Consider the following 19,275-nt stretch of genomic DNA (forward strand, 5'->3'; position numbering starts at 1 on the left):
TCAGTGTATAATTTTTAATTGGAAAAGGAGACACAAGAGGAGAAAAATCCAAGACTTTTTGTTTAGAAAGTGTCACTTTATTCACACTGCCCTAAATTATGCTCTTAATGAGACCTAGACCTTCCAGTAGAAGTAGTTTATTTTACTCTCATATGACATTTGAGGGAAATTACTGTGGCCAAACATGCCGCTGAAATTCATGTGAGGGGAAGTTCTGAAAATTTTACTAACTTTCTAAGATTAGCCTAAAGCTGCCATCCTCAATTGTCTACCACACACTGGCAGGTTTTAAACTGGAAATGGCAATTTGGGGAAGAAGAGAGCATCTTATTATGGTTGAAGTCTGTATATGAAGAGGTTCTTTTTCTTTTCTTTTTTTGAAAAGGTTTCATCCATGGTATGATAAATGTATTTATCATAAATTTTAATATTTAATACTAACTCAGCCTTTTTCATTGCTTATGCAGTTAGAGTCTGGAAATCTTGTAGTTACCTGGTAAAATTACCTGCCAATCCACCAAGTCAGGATGGACAAGAAAGAGAGAACAGACTATCAGAATGACTGCTGACCCCCCAGCTCTTTGTAGAAGTGTTAATGTTCACCTATTTTCTTCTCATTACAACTTTAATTTTTCTCCCCAATGTGAAGAAAACAAATATTTCTTCAGTTTCAAGATGGTATTTACACATTCCAAAGTGTTACAAGAAATTATTCTGCTCAGAAATATACATATGGATTTTTTTGGGTCAGAATTGTGAGATTTTGTGCAAAAATCCCCCACTCTTTCCAAGCAGTCATTGTCACGACCACTTTATTCTCCACCACTAAGTTCCTACGATGATAGCACCCTAGGCCTTTTCATCCTGCCGCTGCCACTTAATAGTCACGAACACCTCTACTTTTAACACTATTCCTCTTATTAATCTGTGATCCTGCCACCACTTTGTTACTGCCACTTTATCCCCAAAATAAGTTTTGAATTGTTAGTAGCATGGTAAATATTCAGTTTCCAGACAAGTCTTTCTTGAACAACAATAAAACTTTATTTAAACAGTTTTTGACAATGTTTTATGTATGCTGCTTTATACACTTGTCACAGTTTCCTTTATACTCTCTCTAAAGAAAACTGGTTACTTTCATTTAAAACTCAAACAATCTTTTTATTATGTTCTCTTCTCAAACTTATCTCTATCCTAGCCAACCGGGCTAACAAAATTCTACAGATTATCCTACCCCAGCAACACACACTCTCTCAGAGTTCTGGATGTGTACCAGTAGACTTTTGGACTCTACCCCTAACCGTCCTGGTCTCACACTGGAACCCTCACTACAACTTTCCCCTCTGGACTTAACTGAAACCCTATCTAACTTCCAAATGTCACCAACAGACCATTTATCAGCTTCAGCTTTCGATTTGATTGGCTGCCTCCAGCTCACATTTGATTGATTGTTGCTTGGCTGGCCCATCTCAGTCAGCTCTCCACAGTTGTGTGTGAAATTTTGTTTGTTGAAGGTCTCTCTTTTCTACTGCAACAAAAATTTGGCACAGCAACAATCTTGCACAGAAAACAGCAACCATGTATAATAAAATATTGTGCCTGTTTTACGTGCAAGATTTGTGAATGTTTTTTTTTTCTTGTAAGATTTTGTTATTCAAACATGTTGCTTTATGCCCAAGATTTTTGTTGTGCAAGACTACTGGGAAATGTCACATAGGAAGCAGCAATCTTGCACAAAAAATACATGTGCTGCCCAGGAGAAATGTTTTCTGTGTATACCCCCACAATTTTTATACACTAAACCCCTTTGAATAATCTCTTGAAGCACTTTGGGACATGCAAAACTGCAGTTTCTGACCTTTAATTTAGAACAAACTTGTTACCTATATAACACCAGTTTTAAAGGAATTGCACTGGATGCTAATACAGCAGACCCTTGTTATATGCTGGGGTTTGGTTCCAAGATCCCCCGTGTATAATAAAATCCATGTATGCTCAAGTCCCATTAAATATAATGACATAGCAAAATTGTGTCCCTTATAAAAAATGGAAAATCAAGGTTTGATATTTGAAATTTATACCTTTTTTTGAACATTTTCAAACCGTGTATGCTTGAATCTGTGTATAAAAAATCAGTGTATAAGAAGGGCCAACTGTATGTCTTCGGTCTGAATTAAAAGTGGTGATGATGACATTTAATGTCCTAAGCAGCTTGGGACCAGATATTGAAGGAGTTCTTCTCTATATATGCACCTGCCCAAAGTTTAAGGTATGCTAAAGAGGCTCTTTTGTATGTCCCATCAGTCACGTCAATATGTTGTGGGTGAATAAAATGGTGAAAGTTCTGGAATCCATGCCCTATGAAGAAAGGCTTAGGGAGTAGGACATGTTTAGCTTTGGGAAAAGAAGGTTAAGAGGTGCTGTTTAACTATTTGAAAGGATATACTCAAGATGGAACAAATTTGTTTTTTACAGCTCCGGAAAATATGACCTGGAGCAATGGATTCATACTACAGGAAAAGAGATTCCCCTCAACATTTGGAAGAACTTCCTGATAATAAGAGCTGTTCGAGAGTGGATTATGTTGCCTCGGAAGGTTGTTGAGTCTTCTTATTTGGTTTTTTTTTTTTAAACAGAGGCTGGATGGCCATCTGCTGGGGGTGCTTTGAATGTGTGTATTCCTTTATGGCACGGAATTGGACTTGATGGCCAGTGAGGTCTCTTCTAACTCTATAATTTTATGATTCTATTATCACTGTTAAATCACCTAAAACATCATTAAAAATGTTCAGCATTTCCAGATCTCTCTAAAAAAGCATGAATAGGAATTAGGGAAGTAAGGAAAGCTGACTTGGGGGGGAAAAGCCATGGTGTCTGAATGTTAGAAGCTTTAAGAAAAAATTTAATGGAAGCGTCTTTGGTCATTTAATCTAGGTTATAGTAGAAGGTCCAGACCTCCAGCCTGGCCACCCACCATCTTACATTGACAGTGCTTCCTATTGCCAATCAATGTTCATATCATAGCACATAAGCACCATATTACATTTTCCAAATTCAATGCATATCTGAAAGTTCAGCAAGTGCTTGTTGGATAAAAAGCTGCTAAGGGCCTGGTAAAGTCTGCCATCAGCTCTCAGGGATATCCCTGGTGAGGGGGTTTGAAGACATAGCCACCAAATCAGATGTCTGCCTCCTGAAATAAACTTTTTCTTGCAGTTCCCAAATTCCTAATGTTACTGAGAGTGAGACACTGAAAGCCATTCATACCTAGAACATATTTGCTGTGTTTGCATTCTCTTTGTAACTTTGTCTGCCTCTTTTTTTCAGATACCTAACCTATATTTCTAAATGCTTAACTGATATTTTAAGCTACTGTAATGCTAGAACTTCAGAGACTCAAGGAAAATCTCATCGGGAGGGTGAGGGATAAAATCCTTATTTGTGACCTCATTTAGCCTCATCTCTCACCTCACTTTTGTCAGCTCAAACTGGTGATATTAGTCAAGGTGCCAGTTGTGCATGTATGAGAAGTACAAAAAATACTGTTAAATGAAACCTAAAGAATCACTCTTCCCCCACCCCTGAATACAGCTCACTGGAGACTAAAACTGTTCAACAGCTACAGAAAAAAATAATTATAAAAATGAATACCTGCATGATCTCCTTAGAGATTATAATATTCTGTGGAGGTCATCTGAAGTAAGCAAAAACCCTCAATAAGAGCAATTCTGCTGGCTGCTCGAAGATGGTATACTACAACATTTTATTACAGCCCTTGCTTAAAATGGATTTACAAAAGCTTTCTTGAAACCACAAAAGCTGTTACCTATGAAAGTACATTATATGACATAACAGCCCTTGAACTGACAGTGGAGTACATCTTTATATTGTGATAGACTGACACCACTATTTTATTGTTATCATAATATCTTTTTCCCCTTGTGATGCTAAATGGAATATAGTATTATCATAGAAAAAAATCCATTGCTTCAGTTTGTAAAGAATAAAGAACATTCATTTCATCCTGATGATAAGGTTAGTTTCAATTAATCATGCTGTTATTCAGTTAATGATATTCCTACAGATAAATCAATGTTGTCTAAAAGCTGGACCAAAGAACACGAAAGTCTTTTTACTGTACTCCTTTCTGACACTGAATGATCATGCAGCAACAACAATTGTAGGCTTCAGACCTTGAACTAATGAGTAAATAGTATAATATCTCAATATGAAAGCATGATACTCATTCCCACTATAAAAATGATGCAGTCATACAGGAGAAGCTCTATTGTCCTGCCCTCAAACCGGGAAGTGAACTGGTCATTATTGGATTTGAAAATAATTATAGAACATCAGATTTTAAAGGGGGTGTCATTAGGTGGGTTATGTTTCTCAAAGACATAATTGGTCCCCCTGATTTAGGACTTTGGAGGAACACTTCCACTTTTTCTATGATCTCTGTTTTAAGCTAGTGTGTGTACCAAGGAAAAATCCAGCACCGCTGTGCCAGAGGATTAAAAGGCTATGGCTGGCATACTTTATTGCAGTTACAGAGTCACAATCAAGAATTATGGATCTGTAACTGCTCTGCACTGAGTAAGACAACCTGGAGTGAAACAGACAGCTGAGAAGGAGCACCCTCTGGCCACTCCAGCCATGATCAGGCTAGGACCACAGGAACCGCATACCCATTCCCAAAATGGGCCACTGCTGCAGGGCCCAAGCCATGCCACCCAGGAGTCAGTTTAAACAGACTCCTTTTTTATCTGGTCCTTTGGAGGAGTTCAGCCTTGCTGTGGCTTCTGGCTACTTTGGGGGCATGCATCATGTAAATGCCATGCACCCAAAGTGGCTGGAAGCCACTTCTTTTGGTTCATGTGTTTCAGGCTGTAGTCACTATGGTGTTACTATTGCCATGATAACAAATGCACCTGCAAGCCTGCCTTAACTGCTGACAGCCATATCAGGAGAAGGAGATCTCATCAACTGCTAACTGGGCCACAAGGAGGATAATATTTCCAGCCCTCTCCTACCAACCAGTGAGGAAGTCAGAAATAGGATCCCTGTTGCAATTCTTCATCATGCCTTGCTGGCTGATCAGGGGTTGATGAAAATATCATCCTTCTTACATCCTGATCAATAGCTGAACATATGTTTTTTGCCCAGTGCAGCTTCTGGCTGTTAAGCTCGTCTGTGAGGGGTCAGACACACATAACTAAGTAGCTGATGTAGGGTATCAGTGTGGTCTTATTGTCTACATACTACAGTACCATGGTGTGGTACTTCAGAAAATTATTATGTAACTCTGAATCATTTAAGTTGTAACAGCATGCATTATATGATGAGCAAATTAATCATACAGTAATCCTGTCTAAATGAATGTTTTCAAATATAATTCTTTCCTTATAGGCCCATGTCTATCATGTGGCATCAATCCTTCCCTTTCTACTGAATTTTTATTTTTATTTTGCCCTTAAGATATTACTACTAAACTTTAAGTACCTTTCTTGTGGCAGTTCTGCTTGCTTCCTACAGTACAATAAAACTAAAATGTATCCTTTTCCATAGAGTGAAATGGAATATATAGCTTTCTTTAGCTTGCTACATTTTAGCTGGATCCATCCCCAATTTGTTTCCTTTGTAGTAGAGGGGGAAAAACTTGATCTGTCTTTCTACTGGACCACACTTCCCACCAGTTTTCTACATAAACATACACTGCAAGCAAGTTATCTCAACCATGGATATGGATCACCTTTCAGATAATGTTTCTCAGAGTGGTCATCCTCAGGCTATATTAGGTTCATGGGAGACCTTTTAGATGTCCCATTCAATCAAGACTAACAAAATCCACTGGAATTGAAAGCAAACAGGATCCCAACAATTATCGTCCAGTTAGTCTGACATCAGTACCAGGAAAGATTCTAGAGCAAATCATTAAACAGAGAGTCTCTGAACATCTAGAAGGCAATTCCATAATTACAAAGAGTCATCATGGGTTTCAGAGAAAGAAATCATGCCAGACAAATCTTATCTCTTTCTTTGATAAAAATATCAACTAGGTAGACAAAGGGAATGCTGTGGATATAGTATATCTTGATTTCAGTAAGGCCTTTGATAAGGTTTCCCATGACATTCTTGCAAACAATGTGGGCTACACAAGGTAACTGTTACATGGATTTGTAATTGGTTGACTGGCCAAACCCAAAGAGTGCTCAACAATGGCTCCTTTTCATCCTGGAGAGAAGTGACCAGTGGAGTCCCACAGGGTTCTGTCCTGGGCCCAGTGCTATTCAACATCTTCATCAATGACTTGGAGGACAAAATTGGGGGCATACTTATCAAATTGGCAGATGAAACCAAACTAGGAAGACTATTTTGCTTAGAAAGCTTCTTAAGAGGACAGGATCAAAATTCCTCAGAGGACAGGATCAAAATTCAGAAGGATCTTAATAGATTAGTAAGCTGGGCCAAAGTTAGCAAAATGAATTTCAACACGGAGAAATGTAAGGTACTGCACTTAGGCAGAAAAATGAAATGCACAGATATAGGATGAGCGACACCTGGTTGAACAAGACAACATGTGAAAGGATCTGGGAGTCCAAGTAGACCTCAAGTTGAACATGAGTCAACAGTGTGATGCGGCAGCTAACAAGGCCAATGCGATTTTAGAATGCATTTGTAGAAGTATAGTGTCTAGATCATGGAAAGTAATAGTGCCACTCTATTCTGCTCTGGTCAGGCCCCACCTGGAATATTGTGTCCAGTTCTGGGCACCTCAATTCAAAAAGGATGTGGAGGCGGGTGACTAAAATGGTGAAGGGTCTGGAAATCATGCCCTATGAGGAACAACTTAGGGAGCTGGGGATGTTTAGCCTGGAGAAGAGCAGGTTAAGAGGTGATATGATAGCCCTGTTTAAATATTTGAAGGGATGTCATATTGATGAGGGAGCAAGCTTGTTTTCTGCTGCTCTAGAGACTAGGACCCAGAGCAATGGATGCAAGCTCCAGGAAAAGAGATTCCACCTCAACATTAGGAAGAACTTCCTAACAGAGAGTAGTGGAGTCTCTTTCATTGGAGGTCTTTAAACAGAGGCTGGATGGTCATCTGTCGGGGATGCTTTGATTGAGATTTCCTGCATGGCAGGGGGTTGGACTGGATGGCCCTTGTGGTCTCTTCCAACTCTATTATTCTATGATTCATAAATGTTTACACTTCACCAGAATGGCAAAGGATGAGTGTGACACTTACCTTATATGGAAGGAGGTAGACAGACAGACAAAGGGGGGCAAAAAGAACTATTTTATGTTTGGTTGTAAAACAAAGAAGTTCATTTCACTTTTTAGTATTCCTTTTCATCTTTTATAATGACATTTTGCATTGTGGAAGAGGTTTGGAGGGTTACTGGGGGATAATGTCAACTCCTCCCTCACCCACCTCCTGCTATAAGATGAGAAGAATCCTGTCCAGGAAATGGCTGTTGGCTATGTAAAGCCTACTCACCTCCAGGTCATCTCCAAGAACAACTTAAAGTGTGCTAATTTACCAAATGCACTTTGGTCTTACTGTCATATATTTTAAACGTATACAATGATTTTAGTAGTAATGCAGCAGTCACCAATGTTTCACAGGTTCCAAAAAGGACATACATGCACATAAACTGTGTGTATGTTACTAATAGGATGATAACCATAGTATTTTCCAAACAGTATATACTGTGAACAATGACCAGTTATATATGTGAACAAATGTTTACCTGTCAAATCATTAGATCCTTAGTAAGGGGGCACTTTTTCCTTCTTACCTTCCAATGTCCTTGAGAGCTAAACATTTGTATATTCTCGTGACTGTATTTGTGCCATCTGTCATTTTCTGTTTTCTGGTTCTATTCTCAGCATCTTTACTCAAAATTACCAACTAATTGATTATGCTCAGTCCAGTAGCAGCATTGCTTATTTTTTCACCCAACTTTTCACCTACTTAAAAAAAAAATCTTTTAAAAAAGAAAATTATGTTAACAACACTTCTTCATTTTCATTGAGATAGGCACAAAAGGATTAAGACTGAACAACTGAAGATCAGAAACATCAAATATCCTTATCTTATTATTCCCACCCCAATTAACAAAAAGATAACTTCCTCATAGCATCATGGGGGTCAGGAGAAGGTGGCATGGCCACATTGTTTTTATGAGGTATTCTTATTTTATGGTCTTTTTTCAAGTTTTGCAAGCACATTTGAAAAAAAAATGTGGGGAGGGAAAAATAGGTGTAATGTGTTATATAATTAAACTATTAACAGAAAAAATCATTATGGAATGAATCAAACATCAATTATCAAATACCGAACAGGGTGAGGGAAGGGTGGGGGGAGAAAACCTTAATATGTTTTCCTGTCATGCCATTTTCTTGTTAACTTATCTTCACAAGCTTGTGTAATTTCATTGCCCTTCAAAATACTTTTTTTTAAATATCTGCTAGCATATCAGTTTCCTAAAACTGCTGTGATGTTTTTGTAGTGAGTCTTTTCCTGTAACAGAATTTAGCCATCCATTTCTTCATACTACTTAACCATTTAATTATTGTAACATACCACCAAGCACAGTAAACATCAGATTTTTATGATGGAACATCAACAGCCCTGTTTTAGTACCCACTAGGAAACCAAACATCAATAGGGCTGTCATGAAAAAAACAGATATAAAAATATGCTTCTAGCACATTGGCTAACCACATGTAGATTTACAATATGTTGTTTACACTGGCATAAAAAGGTCTTGTTTTCCTTTCCTCATAACCATTTAGTGTGACAGCTGAACTACAGAAACTGGTAATAGGCAAACTTCCCTGACCTAAGTTGAAAGTCAGCTCGGCATTTGTGAGCTTTCTTGGGAAACATTCTTTTTGAGGTGAGGGGGGAATAATTTAAGAATTTGTTCTAGCTCCTAATGTTAATGAAGTCTTTAAACTTTTTCTTTTCTTTTCTTTCAAAATATGAATACATTTTGGTTGCTACAGAAGATGCTATTCTTGGAGACTTTCTAAATTGTTTTTAATTGAATTGCATTTTAATATTAGAAAATTGTTTGTGTTTTGATATTTTGATGGTACTTGTACGCATTTTAATTATGTTGGTTGTGACTTGCCTTGAATCCTAGCTTTGGTAGGAAGGACTATAAATCAAAACAATAAATAATTTTCAGTAGCTCCTTAAAACGCCATCTCTTTTTCATCCATATGCTTATTTACAGATCAGTCTGAATGTTGCCTTAACTCCATTCCCAACCAGACCCACGGTTACATGGGCTAGGATTCATAACTTACACAAAGCCTCAGAGTCAGACTATTTTGTTTAGAAAGCTTCCTAAATCTAATATTTACTGTGTGTTCCAACTGGAGGAGACCTGTGAATCAATGAGGTCTATTCTAGTAAGGAATACCTATTTCATTTAGGCTTTAAATTTGGCCAGGAATGTTATGGTTTCAAGGCTCAGAACCTTCCCTGCACTATGTTTTCTCCTAGTAGTCCATGGACACCATTTTTGAAGCTGTTAAAAATGAAGATTTGGTGGAATTTTTGTGTTTACTGCCTCAGTCTTGGATAGGAGATGAAAAGTTAAGGAACACCTTGAACCATATTAAAAAATACATGGAAGTGCCTTCATTCCCTTTTTTAAAATCCATGCCATAGCTCTACAAAAAAGTCACCTAAGTACTTGCTAATTAGCTTACTTGCTGTTCACCGCTATGATCTTTGGAATAGCGGTATATAAATAAAAATAAAAATAAAAACAAAATCCAGTGAGTGATAGAAAATGCAAAATCAGAAAGTTAAACATTTATTAGAGTGAAAAGGTGGTTTTTAAGTAGATAGTTCTACAAGGGGATTCTGGGGAGAAAATATTTGAATGCTAAGGAGCGGAAAGAAAGATGCAGAATCGTCAAGAAATTTAGAATGTGATTATGGATGATAAATCCAGTAGAGTCAAAAAGTAGAGTCGAAAAACATGAACAAATGTAGGGGACAAGGAATAACAAACTCTAATGAGGAATGGAATAGATGGAATTCAGAGACAATAGCCACATTAGTGTCGAATATCAATATGCAAAAGGATCTTGGAGCATCTTTAAGACTGTGCAAAAGAAATTGTAGCATAAATTGTAGCAGTTTACAAAAAAGTATGCTAGAATTTCTTTTACACAGTTAATCTCAATGGTGCTACAAGATCCCTTTGCATGCTAGAATAGATGGACTGAGCTGAAGAATTCAAAACAGAAGAAAATTGAGAAAAGAAACAGGAAGACTGAATAACTATCGGAATACAGTGGTACCCCGGGATACGAATGCGCCGCCTTACGAAATTTCCGGGTTACGAAAAAAATCCATTGAAAAAAACTGTTCCGGGTTACGAAGGTTATTTCGGGTTACGAAAAATTTTTGGTGCTTTTCGGCGCTTTTTCGCACGAAATCGCGGCTTTCGCTATTAGCGCCTATGGCTTTTTCAGCTTACGAAGATTTTCGGGTTACGAACGCGGCGGCGGAACGAATTAAATTCGTAACCCAGGGTACCACTGTATTGCCATAGTTATCACTAGTGTGAGGAATAATGAGAGTGAACAAAATATTTTGTTATACTGACACATGGAAAATTAAAAACAAGAGTGAAAGTATTTAGCAACTCAGTGCATATGTCATTTTTAAAAAAGGAATCTAAAGGGGGGGGGGGGGAAAAAACCCCGAAGCTACAGATTGAATCTCCCTCATCCAAAATTCCTAGGACCAGAGATTTTGGGGATTTTTATGCTTTTTGGATTTTGGAATATTTGCATATACATAAGGACATATCTTGGAGATGGGACGCAAGTCTAAACACTAAATTCATTTATGTTTTATAGACATCTTATACACATAGCATGGATGTAATAGATACATAATATTTTAAATAATGTGTGCGTGAATTTGTGTACCTTGAACCATCAGAAAGCAAAGGGGTCACTATTGCAGCCCTCCATGTGGACAATGTTAGATGTTGGAATATTTCAAATTTGGCATTCCAGACAAGAGAGAATCAACTTGTGTCATGTGTCAAAAAGTCAGTAGGATTATCTAACATAAGAGTCAAAGAAATGGGAATGAACTGAATACCTTGTCCAGAATTGACAACTCATGGCCCTCTTGATGTTGTTGTATTCTAAGTCCTGTCAGTCCTAGCCAGCATAGCCAATGACAAGTAATGATGAGAGTCATTAGATCTGGAGAGACATCCATTGTCCACTTTTCATTTAAGTTGCAAGTTCTACAATGTCCTTCCTTCTTATAGTTTAAACTTCAAGATGCCTTTAGTATACAGAGTACAAGGTCTTCTTGGATCAAATCAATGGTTCTAGTCTTTAGAGACTAGCTTTCTTGTTGGAAGAATTTGATTTTGCTTGAAGTTACAATTACGTCCACTTGTTACCAAGAACCTGGTATCTTATTTTCAGTTCATTATAGTGTTCTCCATATGTTTTCATAAATATGCAAAATACTGCAAATATTTAAAACTCCCGTTATTGTTTGGTTTGTATACATGGAAAAAAGAATTCACAAAGGTACTAAGTCTAGGAAAACAGTATATGCATATTTGAACAATGAAACACTTCAATACAACAAATGAAGTAAAACAAAGAAAATCAATGTTGCCATAGGACGCTGACCATTATTTGCTCTGAATCACTTTTCCTTGCCCATTCTGTTTCCTCTAATTCCTACACTAAACTACAGTGATGACTTTGGCCCATACAAACAGTGCAGACTATTAGGAGATCTTTAATCTCTTAACACACAGGCTTGTAATTATGTGTTGCTAGTAGCTTGAGGTTATTTTTTATTTTTTATCACAAAAGACAAGAATCAAAACAGCTACTCTTTGATGAGGAGGCACTGCTTGAAAAGCAGATTCTAAGCCACACCAGTTCAATTCAAATTGTGAATGCCTAAAGTCATATAAAGTGAATGACATACAAATTATCTACTGTGATTTGGAACAGCAACATCAATTAAGTAACAATAAAAATGAATCAAAAAGATCAGCCGGCAAGTCAGAGTTTTCAAATTATGTCCCTATACTCTAGTTTTGGCTACAAATTCCAGCCTGAGGTACTTCCAGCTGCCAAACAAACTGCTTAAACTCTGTCAGACAAAAAAAGAAAACGAAAACGCTTCAGCCAATAAACGTCCTGCCATTGCAAACACTTGTTACAGTGGTTAAATGTGCCTCTGCATCAAATGTTCAGTAACCACTGTTCTACTCACAAACATTTTTTATAGAAATGGTGTTTGGAAGGCCATCCTAACTTTACTATAGAACAACACGTGTGAATTTGTGTCTCTTTGTGTGTGTGTGCCAACCAATATGTAGATGGTGGTCTGTGAAGCTCACCAGCATACTTATTTCCCTGATGTATATTTGCTGAAATCTGTTTCTATCCACTGTTTCTCCACAATGCTCAGTAAGAGATCAATATCAATGTTTGCTTCTTTGTTATGATCAAAAGTCAATAAGATACATTTTTGTTCTTGTGTACTGTACTGTAGAGAATATATAACTACATTTATGAACAAGTCTATTATGAACCCCTCATAGCCTCAAGTCAATATTTAAAAGGGGATTTGTGAAAATTATGGAAAAGGTGGTTTTTTTTTCTTCCAGTATATACATTTTAGTTATAAAGTGCTGCCTCCTCCTTGTCTAACAGTAACTGCATAAGAGTGTAGTAAAAGTGTCCTTAATTCTGGGTCGTATGTGCATTATTAAGTAAAACAAAATGTTTTTTTTAAAAAACAAACAAACAAACAAACATGTTGTTCAAGATTCGTTAATCCTGATGTGTTATTTCATATGTGTCATATGAAATTTAAAAAAAAAAAACACAAAAAGAGGAAATGAGCCTGTGCAGCTGTTATAAAGTGAGAAATCACCAGTCCTTCCTCTGTTTGCAAAGCTTGCAAATATCTCAGCAGTCCTTCACTCCAGGCTTGGAGAAAGTTCAGGTGTTGGTAGAGCAGAAGCAACTATATTCAGTCATTCAAGATAAGGGAACCCTGAACATGTTCAAAAAAGAAGCAGGGTAGTCCTAGTCACTCTCCAGGTGCAGACATAATCTGAAGAGCTCTGTATCCTCTATGTATGATTAGATATCTTGAGGTGTTTCCCACCCCCCAGTTTCTGGATTGTGTGGTGGAAGGTTACACAAGTGGAAAAGCCCCATTTTTAGCCTCTCAAGAAAAGAGAAATAACAGAAGGGCTAAAACTTCTCCTTATCCCAAACACCTAAATAGGGCTAGTGTCTCCAGATGAACTTCTCAGTGGCTGCTCCAGGCTTTGGAACTGCCTCCTTAAAGGGGCCAGAGTGGCTCCCTCCTTGCTGTCCTTCCATCAGCAAGTGAAACCCTTTGCATTTCAAGAGGCTTGTAGAAGTAGAACATAAGGGCTTTTAGCACTGTGGTTTCTTCTGACTTTAATTCAATGTTTTAAAAATTGTTTTAATTCTGTGGATAGTTTAATTTGCATTTTACAAACATTTTTGTACGTTTTTACTTATATTTTTGCATGTCTTGTCATCTATTTGCTTTAATTTTTGCAAGCTAGCTTCAGATATAGTTTTGGAAGAAAGGCAGGAAGTAAATGAAATACTACTACTGATACGAATTGCAAGAGTCAAAACAATTCCAAATGGACTGGAAAAATGACTGAATAAAAATGCCATAGAGAGCACAATTACAAAAAGTGACATTACTTTTGCAGAGTCAGATTATTATTTGTTATTGACTTTGGTTGGAAACCTGTTCAGTATTTACAATGTGCTATGCCAAAGTTAGAATATCTTCAATATTGCAGTTCACATTTACGGTCATGGCCTCATTGCATTCCCCACAAATGCTTCCAAAAACCTACTTTAGAATGCAGGCATATACACCAACCAAAGGAGTTCTGAGGTGCCAGAGAGTGGAACACTGAATGATATGTCCATCCTCTTCCCACCAGTAAGGATCACTGTGTGAAGACATTGTGACAGAACCCAGCAGGGGTCCTTGCTGTTGTTTTACTCCAGGGGTAGGCAACCTTTTTGAGCTGGGGGCCAGGTTGCTGTCCCTCAGACAACTGGGGGGCTGGAGGCAAAAAATAAATAAATAAATATTTTTTTAAAAATTAAATAATTAAATAAACCGGGACAAATGTAGGACAAAATTTTGAAATGGAGGGCGTTTTTCATAAAAGCTGGAGGACATGCGAAAAAAATTGTTGATTTTTTTAAAAATGTTAATATAAATGCATGTTTCTGAGGCTTCTACAGACAATTGCTCCCCCTTGCCCCCTCGCGCGAGAGGCCAAAGGCCCCGGCGGCAATCGGCAGCAGGACCGGGCTGGGGCCGGTCCCAAGGCCTCACCGGACTGGATTCGGCCCACAGGCCGTAGGTTGCCTACCCCTGTTTTACTCACTGCACTTTGCCAGTGAGAGGAGGCTGGCTGTATCATCCTTCAGTGCTCTACTCTCCAGCATCTTAGAGCTATTTTGATTGCTGTGGATGCCTGACTTCTAAGATGAGTTTTGAGAAGTCAGATTGGGAGATGTGGCTACAGCAATGGAGCACCATCATCATAGCCATGTCTTTTGATGCAGAATCTTCGTCTTTATTTATTTATACCCTGTCTTCCCACTCTGAGGAGGACTCATACTGACTTACTTATTGAAATGATTACAATATAGTTAAAAATCTACAAAATGTCAATATTAAAATAGATTTATACTATTAACATTTAAACAATTTAAAGCATACACTTTAAAAGATGTTTTTACCCATGGCTGGAAATTAGTAAGGGACTCATGTCAATATAAGTGGACTTATGTCAGTGACGGACATAACTGAGCAGTTTTGCAATGTCCATATTCAGCAAGGAGCTACCATGATGTTACTAAGAAGCTTACCGCACTATTCCTCTTGGTCTGTTCTGAGAATGGAATGGAAGGAGAAGGAACGAGTGCAGAACGAGTGGGGGAAGGATTTTACCGCACACACCAGTCCCTCATTCGTTCCGTTCCCCCTTTCTTCGGTTCTCAATCCGTTCCAGAGGGGGGAATTTTTGAGAACTGTTCAGAACAGTTCTCAAAAAGCATTCCCTCTGGAATGGAATGGGAAGAGAAGAGAGGGGGAATGGAACAAATGAGGGACTGGTGTTTGCGGTAAAATCCGTCCCCCACTCGTTCCGTTTCCTGCCGGGCCGTTCTGAAAACGGTCCTGAAGACCTGTGCAGTAAGCTCCTATGTAAGGAAGCCAGTGAAGTGACAATACACATCAGGACCACTGCATATGAGACTCATCAGAAGATTGGCTAGGGAGTGCTGTTGCACACTGAAACTATCTAACACACATTACAATGCACTAGCAAGTGTCCTACTACTCATCCTCACAATTCACTAACAGGGTTTCTTGACACCTCTAGTATGTAGCTAAGTATACAGTGTAGACCATAATAGAGAATACTTGCCAGGGATTAATAACTGTTATTGAATCTCTGTGTGACAGCAATACTCATGGACTAGTCATATAGGAAAGAAGGATTGGGAAGGGACAGGAAGACTGTGCTCCTATGATGTCCAAAGAATTATATTATAGGCAATCATTATAGTTTATATGCACCATTTGCAGCGCTGTTGGAAATAAATGGATTTGGTGTTTTCAAGGTTCACTTGATGCACTACAGAAACCTACAAAGCCAGTTTAAATGGAGAAGTGAGAGAGAGACCGGAGAACAGCTGAGAAGGAAATGGAGGACAGACACCGAAGGCAGAGAGAGGCAGAGGACACCGGAGAAGTGAGAGAGACACCAGAGAACAGCTGAGAAGGAGATGGAGGGCAGATGCCAAAGGGAGAGAGAGGCAGCAGCCTGAGGCAGAGAACAATGGAGAAAAGCCGAGAAGGAGATGGAGGACAGATGCTGAAGAGCGAGAGAGGCAGCAGCCTGAGGCAGAGGACACCGGAGAACAGCTGAGAAGGAGACGGAGGACAGACACCGAGACAGGAGAGGAAGAAGTAGCTTGAGGCAGAGAATACTGAAGAACAGCAGAGAAAGAGATAGGCTAGTAACGTCAAGGCAGAGGAGGAAAAAATAATAGGAGATAAAGATAAAAGATTAGGTAAAAAGGATAAAAAGAAAATGGCATTTAGCACAAAGCTTAGATCACACACTCAGCTAAATACAGGAGTAACTAGCTCTAGAGGAAGATTAACAGAATCAAAACAAACAGACTTAAATGTCATAATACTGCAAGAATTAAGACAATTCAAAAAAGACTTTAAGTAAAAGATAAGGGAAGAGATGAGAGGGGAATTAAATGATAATAGAGAAGAAATAAGAGCAGATTTTCAGAAGGAAATGAAGGGAATATCTAAAAAGATAGATAAATTGACCAGTGAAATTACAGGAATAAAGACAGATGTAGAAGAATTATCAACTAAAACAAAAGAGCTAGAAAATAGAACAGAATGGATTATCAGAGAACAACAGATAGCACATCAAAATAACCTCCTACAAGACAGCAAAAATAGAGATCTATTAAATTAAGATGAGCAATTATTAGAAAGGATTATACCAATACTAGCACAGTATGTAGATATGCCAGAGGGAAAGATAGATTTACAGATAGAAAAATCTTTAGAATACACTCTAAAATAGCTAAGGAAAGGAAAATCCCAAGAGATATTGCCATCTGCTTCACAAATGCTAGAATAAGAAATAGAATATGTCAACAAAGCTACTCCCACATTCTAATGATTGATGAAAAAGAGACTGAAAATTTTAAAGACAAGTCCCCTCAAATTTTGCAAAAAAACGAGAATACAAATTCCTTACAGAAATATTACAAAGGAATGACATAAGGTATAGATGGGAAAAACTAGAAGGCATGACAGTTACATATAAACAAAGGACATATAGAATAGACAGTATAGACAAAGCCAAAGATTTCCTCCCCCCCCCAAAAAAAAAAAGGATTCAGGAGAAAGAGGAGATAAAGAAGAAGGTAAAAGGAATGCTGGGGGGGGGGGACCCAATGCATCTGGAGTTAGAAGAAGCACATCCGTTAGAAAGAGATGAAGGATCAGATACAAGTAATATAGATCAGGAAGAAGAAGAAAACTACTGTAATCAGAAGAAGAAATCTTAGAGGGGAGAGAGGGAGTGAAAAATGAAACTTAAAATTGGTTCGTTGAATGTTAGAGAACTAAATAAGACTCATAAAAGGAAATTTCTATTTCATTATTTTGGAAAGAATCAATTTGACATTTTGTGTTTACAAGAAGCAAAAATCAGGGTAAATGGAGGCCATGACAAGACACAAAAAATGAACAGGTGTATAATGGTCAATAATAACCCTACATTACTGCCTTCAGGCTTCTCGGTTGTTATTATGTGTACACAGACTTCAACTGTAGTGAATAAAACAGAGAAATATAAACGACATGATTTGGCAGATGCAAGCACATGGCATTTCGAATTAACTAGCAGGATATCTGATAACATTCTGTATCAGGGTTTATGGTTAAAACCCTGTTTTCCTCCTGTTAAAGACATCTTGTTCAGGTCATATAAACAGAGTACCTTCTGGAACCAGCTCACAAAAGTAAGCTGATTGAAGGACAAGCTGTACTTTTCATAAGTCTCATGGGTTTTCCCCCGTCACTGAAAAATGTCAGGTTTTTTTTCCTGTAGGGTTTATAGGTACTATAATTCAGTCTGGATCATTTAACACAACTATCACGACATGTTCCAGAATCTGTAATGTTAATATATCCAATTTGCAATAAAAATAGGAGTTATATTATTTCCCCTCCTTTTTAGTAATTTGTTAAGGGGGAAAAAAGTAGCTAGACAATCAGAATAAATAAAACAAAAATATGTAGAAGTGAAATTGCTAAAGACATTAAAGACCTAGAAAGGGTAAATTGTATGGGAATGCCAAACAAATGTGTTATGAACTATGAACCAGGTCTCAAAAATAGGAAAGCAAGGATTCAGAACTGCATCCTTACCTACAAAGCACTTCCAAGTATTCACAAGGCTGAATCTTCTTTCTTTCTTTCTTTCTTTCTTTCTTTCTTTCTTTCTTTTTGCCACCATAACCTCACTAGGTAATGTGAATTGATCAACATGCATCCTGATGCTGTGCTTTGATATCTCCATGATTAGAGGCCAGGTTTAAATGTGGCTTGGTGATGAGTTCTGAGCTGAGGTACACGTTGAGGGCAGAATCAGAGGTGACAAAGCTGAGCTGCCCCCTCACAAGGCTTCTGTGAAGTTGGATTGTGACTCAGTTCACCTGCCCTATGTGCAGTGTGAGCTTTGCTGATCACTTCAGAGCTGGTTAGAAATTTTCTCCCCTTTCCCAGGTTTCCCCCCACTACCCCACACTGTATTCTGTCAGTTGGATAAGGTGGGCCAATAAATAGCTTGTCCTTTGGCAAGTAGTTGTGGAAGAATACAGTGGGACCTTGTTATCTGCTGGAGTTGGTTCCAGGATCTCCTATGGATAACAAAATCTGTGGATTCTCAAGTCCCATTAAATATAATGGCAGAGCAAAATGGTGCCTCTTATGTAAAATGAAAAATCAAGGTTCGCAATTTGGAATATATGTTTTGGGATATTTTCAGGCCATAGATGCTTGAATCTGTGAATAAAAAATCTGTGAATAAGGAGGGCCAACTGTATAATAATTCAGTGTACACCTTAGCACACTTTTGATGAAGGGTTGGGTTCTGAAATGGCCTCAACAAGTCAAGGAATCTGAGGTTCAGGAAGGAGTCTGCCCTTGGGGCTGACTTGGGGGTTTGCTCTGTCTTACAGAGTTGTGGGACTTCAGAGTGAGTGCCATAGGTTGCCTTCCAAAATGGCTGGCCAGGGGACGATCCATTTCCTTTGGATTGCCCTCGGGGTCTGGTTTTCACCCAGAGGAAAGCTGAAAGATTGGTCACAGGGTGACACCTAGCTTCAGTTGGGCCAAGTTCAGGTTGCTCTCTTGCTCTCTTCCAGGTTTCATTCATTAAATGGGTTATGAGTAAAATAAAATGACCCTTGTTTAACCCAAAGTCTCACTGCATGGTTTGTCATCAATGTTCCACAGTGTCTCTAAACTTTAGGAGGGATTGGGATGAATTGGGGAGAGACCCATTGGGACGAAGTTGCTCAGAACCAATCTTCTGATCTGTGTGTCAGTACAGTGCTTTGAATCTTAATTAA

At 38.2% G+C, this 19,275-nt stretch overlaps 1 long non-coding RNA gene across 1 annotated transcript in view; it reads left to right on the forward strand.

Moving 5' to 3' along the window:
• The window catches only part of LOC121927012, a 28,954-nt gene extending 12,558 nt beyond the window's left edge, over nt 1-16,396 (forward strand). The window contains exons 3-4 of the long non-coding RNA XR_006103124.1: nt 2,476-2,596; nt 15,724-16,396. This is a non-coding gene — a long non-coding RNA (uncharacterized LOC121927012). The remainder of the gene's footprint in view (nt 1-2,475; nt 2,597-15,723) is intronic.
• The last annotated feature ends 2,879 nt before the right edge of the window (nt 16,397-19,275 follow it).

This window comes from Sceloporus undulatus, chromosome 3, assembly GCF_019175285.1.
Source record: "Sceloporus undulatus isolate JIND9_A2432 ecotype Alabama chromosome 3, SceUnd_v1.1, whole genome shotgun sequence".
Taxonomy (NCBI): Eukaryota; Metazoa; Chordata; class Lepidosauria; order Squamata; family Phrynosomatidae; genus Sceloporus; species Sceloporus undulatus.